A 9,939-nucleotide genomic window follows, 5' to 3' on the forward strand; every position below is an offset into this window, starting at 1 on the left:
GAAATCAATAGAAAAGTAAAAAAAAAAGTATCAGTGTTGAAGAGAAGAAAATAACAATAAAAGGAAATTTTATTAACGATAATTAGATAAAAAAAATAACATAAAAATAATAAAAACTGAAAAAAAATCAGTTTCAAAAAAAGGAAATTACCTTGTATTAACAATATTTTGATAATAAGTTAAAGAAAAAAAAAATCAGTTTTTATCGTATGAAATGTATTTTTTTTGTCTTCTTTTTTGATAAACAAATATGAAAGTAACTGCAGTTTTCGACGATGAGTCAGGAATGTATAGCGAGTCTGAAATAATTTCGTTTTCACAGTAAATGCATTATAACTATGAGGGGGCGAGCGATAGAGAAAGAGAGAGAGAGAGAGAGAGATGTAGAGGGGAGGGTGAGTCCTGCAATGTGTTTGATTAATAATTAGAGCACTTCGCTCTCTCCACTGTCATCATTTCCGCTACACACCTATGTCCTTCATAAAATAGTCTAAAATGCAAAGCATTAAAACCCGTAGGCAGATGGAGAATATGTGTGTTAACTTGTAAAATTATAACACAAGTTTTCACTCGTAAATGGAAAACTTGATTAACTTTTCAAAAAAAAAAAATGATATTTTTTTAAATTCATTTCCTTATCAATTTATCAACTAAATAACATTTTATATGTTGTTACTCAAATATTCAAATATATAACCTTGTGTTTGTTTTATTGTTCAAACAAAATTTATATCCAATCTCGTTAATTTGCGTTTAATTTCTATAATTAATTTTGCGATTTGATTATAATTTTTGTTTTCAAAAATATCAATAATGGATAAATAGATTTATAATAAATGTAATAAATATAATGAAAATAATAAATAAATCGTTTTTTTCTGTGGGGTAAGATTAAAAAATTCCGTTATTGATTTCAATGAATTAATCATAATTTGATGTTAATTTCTTTTTTTTTGTACGATTCCCTATAGCTCATCAGCATATACCCCATGGTCTTATCTTTCGGACACATGTATTTGCTTTTGGACGTCAGTGTATTTACGTATGCGCCAGCACACTCTGGATAACCCGCGCGATGGGTTCAATCTCTCCTAACTAAATAAACTCACTTTATATAGTCAACGACTTTTCTAATTTTATATATATATATATATATGATAGATTGGACTTCTTTCGTCAAGATAGGAGAAAAAAAAGAAATCTCTACTTTACATATTATGTCCCTGCTTTTATTTCTTTTTTTTGAAAAATGTTCTCGAAAAATTCAAAAGAAAAAAATTTACTATTTTCAAAAAAAAATTTTGATTAAGATATTATTTTCCAGTAAAAAAAAAGTTATAATTTATTTAACCAAGGTTATTTCTAATTTTTGGTTATTTCCACCATAATAATTAAATTTTTAACATTTAAACTTAATTTTTCTCTTAAACTGAAGTTTTATTAAATACAATTCAAATAAATATTTTCGATAATAGTCAAGTAGATCGTTTGAAATATTTTTTTTTTTTTCAGTGTATGTATTTATTTTTATCATTTATATTATATTTCTTTATGAGATGAATCTTCGGGTGATACAGATATAGAGGTCAGCTTTGCACCCTCTCGACCTCACGTTCAACTTAGAAAAGGGAGGGCTCTTATTTGATCCTTTTTTTTCTCTCTCCTCACTCACACACAGCATCTTCTCCCACTTCTTTTCATCGTCTTCCTATTCTTCTTCATCTTCTACTTCTTTTCTCTTGACATAGCAGCACGTTCGACTACTCGCGCTTCGTGTTGCATCGAGTGGCTGCGGGGTATATATGTTGTGAAGAGATGGGAACGAAAGAAGAGGGGTATAAGGGCTTTGATAAATGACTGTCGGGAAAAAATCCCGCGTCGATACGTCTTGTTCAAGAAGAGATGCGCTCGAGACGAGAGAAAGAAGAAGAAGAACGGCGAAACGTTGAATCGAGATTATATATCGATGCGGTTCAAGGCAGCTGGACTTTCAGAGTTTTTCAATATATATAAAATTACAATTTGGGAATTTATTTTTCAATAAAAAAAATTAATTCAAATCAAATATAAGAAAATACATTATTTAAATAAGCGCGGAGTATATTACTTTTGTCGGTATCGAGAGCTAAAAATTAGCAAAGTTAGGTAAAAATTAGCTAAGATAGCTAAATAGTAACCAAAGTAACTTTTTCCCCCTTTTTACTGTCTATTTCATTGAAAAAAAATTCTCATATTTTAGCGGGGTTGCGTTAAAAAAAAAAAAGAGTGGGTGTGATGGGGATGGTCTTCCTCTCTCTCTCTCTTTCAGGTATATACGCATGGCGCAGTAAGTTCTATCGGAAAACACTGAGTGAGATATATGGTGAGATTATGCGAGATGGCGTTTCAGAGTCGAACAGCGCCCCATTCTACGTTCCGTCAATTATGCTAATTTCGATTGCCGCGAGATTAATGGAAGGCGGCAGCCAGCATCTCCAGGCTCTCTTTGCTCTCTCGATATATCGAACCGAGAATCGTGACGTTCGTTGGTGGTTGCTCAGCCGTGTGTATAATATACTCTAACCCAATGATTATTATCAACCCTACAAAATCTAGTTCATACCATTCTCTTTTTTAATGAGGCATGTAATATTTATTATTTATCATTTCAAAGTATTTTCTGAATTTTATTTCCAAATTTTCAATGAAAAAAAAGCACTGACCAGGGCTCAAGTAGGGAAGCCTCAATGTCGCCTGAATTTGTACAAGGATTAAAACTACGCTTTGACCAGGCCCTGGTGTGGACCTGTTAGGGCCTATTTTGGAAAGCCTCGGATTCGCCCCGTGTAAAAATTGCCCTACCAGGACCATAGTAGGGAATGAAACGCCACACCTGATTAGGGCCTAATCAGGGCGACCAGAAAATGTGGATTTCCTAATCAGGGCCACATCAGGCGCGGCGTTTCATTTCCTAATAGGGCAGTCTGATCCGGCCCCAATCTGGGCCCTGGCAAAATTTCTGCACTGGCGTATGAAACACTAAAACTAGTCAAGGTTATAGAAGAGGGATAAAAATTTGCAAACTTGGCTCTAACCTGAATAAAATAGGAAACCTGATCGGGGCCACACCAGGCCCTGGTCGGGCTGTACTAGAGCCTCGTTCAATTACGCGAAGCCCTGAATCTAAATTCGAGTCACAAAAGAAGTCCCATTTCGAGTAATTCGAATCCGGGTCCCGACAAGGACCTAGTGTGGCACCGGTCCGATTCCAGATCAGAGCCAGATTACCTAATTTTTTTTTTTCATTTGACAATCGAAAAGAATTTGTATTTTGTTACAAAATATATATATGTATTTTTTTTGAATAAATATATTTATATTGTTCCTTTTTTCCAAAATATTGTGAGATTCACGCCTTATCGTTTCTATATACATGCAATATGTCACACATTAATAAAACATGTTGTCTGCTTAACGCACTTATACGGCCACCTTCAATATTTTTGTTCCTGGTTTTAAGTATATTATTGACGTAGGCTTGTGACCTCTTGCATTCATAGATTTGAAGGCATTTTGTTCGAACCATGAAAATGGTTATCTAAAGGTAAAGTATTTTTGTCACATTATAAAGTGTCGTTTCTTTTCATAAAATAACAAAAGATTTAAGACGTAAGAGCCGAAAGACCAGGTTTTTCAATCAGATTGGAGGAAAAAAAAACACACACACACACAAATAATTCTAAAGTTTTGAACTTGAAAGAATATAATAAAGATATATACACGTCAATCGCAGTCCAAAAAAAAAGAGGGGTCGATATTATTTTTGAAAATTTTTTTTTAACAATTGTTATATTATACCAAACGATGATAAAATTCAGAATTTTAAGTATTTTAAAATTTATTTATTAGTTTCATTTTGGATTTTAATAGTTTTGCTAGGAAAACATTTGTATACTATTTTGATCCGATAAATAAAATAAACTTGTTTTTTTGTTAAAAACAAATAAATTTTTTAAAATTTTGAATAAATTAATTATTTGAAATAAGATTTTTTTGAAAATAATAATCTTGAGAGGAAAATCAAGTATAACGATAGGAGAAAGTGACATAATGAATAATTTTATGCTTGACTTGAAAATAATGAATTTTGAATATATATTGTATAGTGTATATAATAAGTAAGAGATGGAGAACGATGGAAAACGGAAATAGAAGAGGTGTTTGCAGAGCTGTCTGAAGGAGAATGGGAGATCCATCGCAGTTTGGAGGGAGAATTCGATAATCTCGCGTCTATAATTTCTTCGCCTTTCGTTTCGAGAACGATGGCTCGTTCATCACTTTTACTGGCAAGAGCCAGCCGCTCTCTTGTCAAAATTTAAAGCGTCTCTTACCCACACCAATTTCCGTTACGCTGTCCTACCACTCATCATCAACCCTTCGCGAAACGTATATATATATACATAAAACGATCTCTCGTGCGCCACCAACTATCATTTCTCATTTCTGTCGAGAGATCTTCCACCTTTGTCGAATCAAGATCGATAAAGTTGCAAAAATACTGCAATGTCATTAGTTTTGTCAGAAACAATTTTTTTTATGACATAAATAGTTTTAAAAAAGGGTTTGATTTTAACTTCCCAAAGGAATTCGTACTTTTTTTCATTCGCAATTGAAAAAAAAATTATTTGATTCAAAAAAACGGTTACTTATCTACTTGAACCAAATAATATTTATTTTTGTATTTGAACCAATAATTTCTGTGTTTGAAACAAATACCATAATTAAAATTATTTGGTTTTAGAAAATATTTATTTAATAGTCAAGTAACTGATATTGTACCGTTACGTGGATTTGTTCATAAACAGTGTAATAATAATAATAATAATAATAATATAAAAAATCTTGATTTCTACGTTATCTATTCAGTCGAGCTTTAATAGTACAAAGAATATAAAAAAAATAGATTATTGAAGGGTAACTTTTTTTTTTCTTTCCTTTTATTATGAATGTCTGCAATAACCTTTAGAAGTTATATTACTTCACATCGAATCTTTCTGGGTTCTTTGACCGAAGAAAATATAAAATCCATACGGTCGAAGAAAATATCCGTCATTTAAAATGGATGGATTTAGGTGGATATAAAAGTGAGGGGTGGAAGAAACCGACGGCTTGAAAGCGTTGCGACCTAAGGTGTGGGTGGAGGGTGGGTTTGAGAGAGAGAGAGAGAGAGAGGAAGCTACTACTGAAAGTCGGGTGTGTGGGTGAAGTGTGGTGCGGTGAGCAGAAAAGTTCCCGGCGAGAGATGGTTACTGCAAGTAGAGGAATTGTTCCTATCTTGGTATAGAGGTTTTTATATACTTTTATGCCTTCGTTGTATTTGTGATTTAAAAAAGACACTTTCGACTGATATGTATTTATTTCATATTATAAGAATTCACTGCATTTTTTTCTATATTGTGAATATATTTTAATGATTTTTTTTATTTTATTTCATTTTTTTTTATTTCGTTGAAAAAAGGCGGGTAAATTAAGGTAAAATAAGTAGTAAAAGTTTGTAGGACATTAGACTATTGTAAAATAGCGTTAGTAGTAAAACGCATTTTTAGTCAGACAGAACAATTACTCGTAAGCTTTGAAATCAAGTAGTAATGGTAAATCTTGGTCAGACAGATAAAGTAATGTTAGTTCCAGTAGTAAAACGCTAGTTCAGTCAGACAAAACGGATTAAATTCCTCTAATCATTGAAATCAAGTAGTAAAGGTAAATTATGGTCTGACGAAATAAATTAAAGTAGTTTTAGTTTCACTTCAAAAAGTGTGATAAAATTTTTTTGTTTTACATCAAAACTTTTTATTTCTCAAGTTTTCTATCAGTAGTGAAAAATTTCGAAATTAAGTAGTATAAGTAAATCTTCGTCAGACAGATTAGGTTAATTTAATATCAATTTCATTTATGAAAATATTATCAGTAGTTAAAATTTTTAATTGATCAGACATTATTAATTCTCGTAATTAGCAACGTCAGTAGTAAAACGCAGTTTTAGTCAAACAAAATGTTTCAAATTCTAGTAATCTTGGAAATTAAGTAGTCAATGTAAATCTCGGTCAGACAGATTATTACTAGTTTCATTAGTATGAACAGAAATAGAGTTTTCAATTTTTTGGTGAGTTTTCTATCAGTAGTAAAAAATTGTTTGAGTCAGACACAATGTTAGAAATTTTCATAATATTTAAATTAGTAGCAAAAATCAGTTTTAGTCAGACTGTATATTCTAGCTTCTTGGAATTTTCAGAATCAGTAGTAAAAGTAAGTTTTAGTAGAATAATTTAGAACAGAATAATTTATAATCGCTTAATTTCAGTTTTAGTAGTATAAGTATGTTTTTGTCAGACACCGAACATTTTTTTTTGTAAAGATTTATAGACGGACATAATAATTCAAATTCATCTAAATTTTGTTTCAGTAGTAGTAGTGTGTTTTAGTCAGACATACAGTATTCTTGTAAAGTTACTATTGGTAGTAAAAATTAGTTACACTCAAACGAATCATTTTTGTATCAAGTAGTATAAATACATTTTTGTTAGACAATAAAATTTTTTCCAAATGTTATCAGTAGTAATAATCCGTTTTAGTCAGACTTTTTACCTTTTTTATTAAATTCCCATCAGTAGTAAAATCAAGTTATAGTCAGACGAAACGTTTTAAATTCCCCTACATTTTTTTTACCAAGTAGTAAAATTATGTTTCAGTCGGACAAAATTCTACCAATTTGAATTTAAATAGTAAAAATGTTTTTTTAGTCAGCCATTGCATTTAATATAGATGGAGCTATCTCTTTAAAAAAAAAAATGACGCAAGAATCGATATAAGATGGACGATTGTATCGTATTGTATATAGTTGATCCTTTCTGCGGATCAACGATGAGACAAGAGACATTTTGATATGCGAGGAAATTGGAAAATTCTCTCTCTTGTGAACGTTCCAATGTCGACTCGCAACTCCAGTAATAGTTGTTTCCAAAAGGGTCGATTCCGCGGGAATGTTGAAGACGCTCGTAACTCGAGCTTTATTCCCGATATAACCCAGGATTAACGGATATCGTTTTTCACGGTCTTCCGAGGATCATGACCGTTCGCTAATCCTCGCGGGTATTGGAATTGAAAAAGAAAAGAAATATTTCAAAGGAGCAAGAAAAAAAAAGTGAAAAATAATTTGTCAAAATTGGTTTCTGTTTTTTTTTTGTATATATATTTAAAGACAAAAAAGAGAATTGTGGGTATTCTAGGGAAGGGACCAATGAGAGAAAAGGTATGAATTTGTGACCAATGGGAGAGTTTTACGAATTGGCAAGTATCTACCCGCGGATGAGACGATTGCAAGAGGGAGGTACGTTTTAGAGGCCAGTAACATTCCGAGAATCAATTGTCCTGCGCGTGACTTCGAGTTTCCCGAATTCGTTTCCTCAATGCGAGAAGTTTCACGTATTTGCGCTTTCCATTGGTCTCTGACTGTCTCCGGGGCCAATGGCATCGCGATGCCAACTGTCGGGGCGGGGGTGTATGTTGGGGGGGGAGGCAAGAGGGGGTGGTTACGCCCCGCTTTCTACGTGTGTATGCGAGAGGATGAAAGAGAGACAGAGAGAGGGAGTGATAGCCGTTAGAGAGGGCACAGCAGAAGGAGAAAGAAGGGGGAGGATGTAGAGAGTGCTCGAGAGGGTAAGAGAGGATGAGGGCTGCCTCGCTTCGATCCGAGAAAGAGACGCCAGACAAGAGAGCTAGAGAGTTTTGCACTGTTCGATCCCACAAGAAGCTAGACGCAAACGCTATGCAATTTCAAGTTTTCAACTCACATTTTCTTATATATATATAATATAGAAAATTCGAGAAATTTTTTTTTCTAATGGCTTTTTTCGCTCAAAAAAAATTGATTAATTAAATACAAAAAAAAAATCTGTTTTTTAATTTTTGAAAATTTGTTTTTTCTATACGACTGAATATTAAATGTGAAGGAAAAAAAACAACAAACGTATATTTTATACAACTTTTGTGAAAATAAGGAAAATTTTCTCAAATTTAAAATAAGAGCAACGGCTTATAAGAATATGAGGATTTTTTTTTTATTACTTTGAGCAGGTTTTTTGTTGGTATGAGGGTGGATGGTTGTATACTAAAATTGTGGAAATAAGGCAATGGACCAAATTGCATCTCACAAATAACGATGAAAAAAAATTTATTATTTAATATTTTGTATATTAATTAATATATATCATTAGTTTTTTTAGACTGGAAATTTTAATTCCGTTTATTCACTCAGAAAAGAAAATTAGTTTGAAGCAACTAAATTTTCGTTGAATCAAGAAAATTTTATTCCATGGATGATTAAACCAAAAATTGATTATTTAAATCAAATTTTTTTTTATTTATTTGTATCAAACAAATTTCGTTTAAAATAATCAAAAAATTGTATTGCATAGAAATTTTTTTTATGTGCAATATAAAAAAATCAAAAAACAAATTTTTTTTATTATTACTTGCGTTTTTCTTCGCTAATTTGTTTGAAAAAATTCTTTTTTTTTTAATTTTATTTGGAGAATTGAAATTAAGAATAAAAAATCTGTATTTGTAATACAATGGACTCTGACGAAGAGAATTGATATTTGGATGGTTTTAAAAAGATTTATGTGACAATTAAAAATATTTAGCAAGCAAACGTGTGTTCTCATTTATGAGTAGGGTGACGTATGCATACAAATATGTTAGAGGTATGTATACATATATATATATACAGTAGAGGAGAACTTATACCAGAAAGAGGATTAAAGGTGATTCGAGCTTGTCGTTTCACGCTGCACCCCCAACAGATTTTGAAGGTCTCTATACGATGGTGTCGTTAAAAACGAACTAATTGCTTCATCTGTGCATCGTTATACACAAACTAATAAACGAGTTTAAAAACGAATTACCAACACACTTACGAAATACAACTACTGATCAAAAATAAAAAAAACTAGTCGAAAAATTTGTTTATTAAAAAAATAAAATGAATTTTCAAAAATTTATTTTAACAAATAAAGGATTTTTTTGAAGATTCAAAATTGAAATATCGAAAATACTTTTTTTTTTGTCTTTCGTAGATGAAATGCAAAAGAAGGGGTTGGATGATTGTGAGAGCTGAAGTGAGTAAAACCCTTTAGTCTAGACCGCAGGACCGGGCTTCGTGGACCAGAGTTTTCTGTCTCGCAGGCACTTTAACGAGAGAATAAATTTGCTGGTGGCCTTTCGCTTGGTAGAGGCTGCGGGGCGCTAAGACAGAAAATAACAGAGGAAAAAAAAGAAGAAGAGAGAAAAAAAAAAGCGAGAGGAAGAAAGGAAAGAGAAAAACGAGTAAGAACGGTGCTTTGGTGGGTGGTTGGCTCAGTAAAAGGTGGATATGAAAAGGGGGATGAGTGGGAAAAGAGGGTAATGCACCTCTCTCTTCTCGGAACACGCCTCCCACTTCTCTTCAGCCGGCAATGACAGATACAAATAAACGATCCGCGAGTTCCGCGCAAGCGCCTTCTTTCCTCCCTTTAGCCCCCCTTTTGTTCGCTACCAACTCTCTCTCTGACGACGTCGACGACGACGACGACGACGACAACCTTCCCCCCTTTTACACCCTTTTCCCTTACTCCCTCAGCACTCTTAGTCCTCCCGTTCTTGGTACCATTCCCCAAGACTTGCAATTCTATACTAAAAACGACGACTTGGGGTGGAGCCTCGTTGCTTACGTCACCAGTCGTACAGACAAACGTACAGACGTAGAAACCAATGCGCGAAGCCCAGGTGGGGCCAAAACACCCCCGACAGCTGCGTACGAATAGCTCGCTTTTACCTATTCCTCCCCAATGGAGAAACGCCCTGTTTCTAACCGGGTGTTGTTGAGTCCAACCCGTTTTGCCTTTGGTCTATATGTTTCCGCCA

This window comes from Leptopilina boulardi, unplaced genomic scaffold (assembly GCF_019393585.1).
Source record: "Leptopilina boulardi isolate dan_hultmark-lab unplaced genomic scaffold, ZJU_Lbou_2.1 LbouV2_202, whole genome shotgun sequence".
Classification (NCBI taxonomy): domain Eukaryota; kingdom Metazoa; phylum Arthropoda; class Insecta; order Hymenoptera; family Figitidae; genus Leptopilina; species Leptopilina boulardi.